Below are 1,864 nucleotides of genomic sequence, written 5' to 3'. Positions count from 1 at the left end.
CGGAGCATTATCAGTTTTGATTTGTGCAGGTATACCCATGATGGCCATAACTTCTAGCAAATGAGTGATTACAGAATCAGCTTTTTCAGAACTCAAAGCAGTTGCCCACTGAAATCCTGAATAAGTATCGATAGTGTGGTGTACATATTTCAGTTTTCCAAATTCTGCAAAGTGAAACACGTCCATCTGCCAGATTTCATTCCTTTGAGTACCCTTTGGGTTACATCCTGCTGGTAATGGTGTTTGATTGTAGAAGGAACAAGTAGGACATTTCTTTACTATTTCTTTGGCTTGTTGCCAGGTTATGGAAAAATCCTTTTTTAAACCTTTACTATTGACATGATGTTTTTTATGACATTCTGAGGCCTCCAGCACATTTCCTATTAATAACTTATCAATTTCATCATTGCCTTGTGCTAGAGGGCCCGGCTAGCTCAGTCGGTAGAGCATGAGACTCTTAATCTCAGGGTCGTGGGTTTGTGCCCCACGTTGGGCGCCATTTGTTGCTGGAGAATTTCTCTCCAGCTCCCGCCACCAAGTCCCGCCAGTCCCAGAGCCCACTTATAAAATAAACACACAGACTCTTACATTATTTAAACTGCTTGGCCATTAGCTCAGGCCTGTTATTGTCTAGCTCTTATTCTTATATTTAGCCCATTTCTATTAATCTTTATTTTGCCACATGGCTCATGGCTTACTGGTACCTTACATCTTCCTTGTCCTGATGGCGGCTGGCAGTGTCTCTCTCTCAGCCTTCCACTTCCCAGAATTCTTTTCCTTGTCCCGCCTATACTTCCTGCCTAGCCAATGGCCAATCAGTGATTTATTTACTGGCCAATCAGCAACACATTTGACATACAGACCATCCCACAGCAGTGTATGAAAGGTGTATTCTACTTAGAGCAATGTCTAATTATGACAGATTTCAAAGTTACTTACATTCATCTTTTTTTTTTTTTTTTTTTTTTTTTTTTTTTTTTTTTTGGTTTTTCGAGACAGGGTTTCTCTATGTAGCTTTGTGCCTTTCCTGGGACTCACTTGGTAGCCCAGGCTGGCCTCGAACTCACAGAGATCCGCCTGGCTCTGCCTCCCGAGTGCTGGGATTAAAGGCGTGCGCCACCACCGCCCAGCTTACTTACATTCATCTTGACAAAGCAATTTCCGATATTAAAAATTCTGTTTATTCTGACAAAGTTTAGTGAGAAATTTACAAACAAATTCAGATTTCAAGATGCTTGCCTCCCTATGCACCTTGGGTTTCTTTTTTTATGATATTAATAGCGGACTCCTTTAGTTCTTTCCAAATCTCTTAATGGGCTTTTGGGGGGTGTGGGTGGAATGTGGGACACTTCCTAGTTTTGGTAATCTAAAACAGATTGAAGTAAAGTGTCTAGTAATGGATCACTATTTTAAGTCAAATAACTCTACCCTGCAAACTTCATCTGGCACTAACAAGAAAAATAACTCAAAAGAGAATGAGAGCAAATGAAGCCACATCCTGGAGGTTAAAGTAGCTATGGAAACTGTACTGAGACATCTTCTCTTTTCAGTTAATGTCAACTTTCTTCTTTACATAGGTCCTCAAGCCCAGCTTTGGCTGTAGCTTTGTCATACCTGTAAGGTGTATTATCTAGGATTCTAAGGCATATGCCACACTTGATATATACCTGCTTGTATCCTTGGATTATCTAGGCTCTGTGTTGGTCTTTTATTTGTTTGAGTAGTAGCCTGCCAGTATGCATTACCTATTATCCATTCAGCACCCATTATCTTTCCTAGGCAAGGTTCCTTTGTGCTTGTGGCTCTTCCATCTCCCAGAAGGAACAAAGTGTGACACAGAATCAACTGTCTATGATGGGATACT

The 1,864-nt window shown here is 40.8% G+C and overlaps 1 non-coding gene across 1 annotated transcript; it reads left to right on the top strand.

The window, feature by feature from the left end:
• The first annotated feature begins 423 nt into the window (after positions 1-423).
• On the top strand, positions 424-496 carry Trnak-cuu (transfer RNA lysine (anticodon CUU)). Its single transcript has one exon. It is a non-coding gene; the product is annotated as a tRNA-Lys (tRNA).
• The last annotated feature ends 1,368 nt before the right edge of the window (positions 497-1,864 follow it).

This window comes from Peromyscus eremicus, chromosome 1 (genome assembly GCF_949786415.1).
Source record: "Peromyscus eremicus chromosome 1, PerEre_H2_v1, whole genome shotgun sequence".
Taxonomy (NCBI): domain Eukaryota; kingdom Metazoa; phylum Chordata; class Mammalia; order Rodentia; family Cricetidae; genus Peromyscus; species Peromyscus eremicus.
Note: the sequence above shows the minus strand (reverse complement) of the source record. Positions and strands in the feature narration are given on the sequence as shown.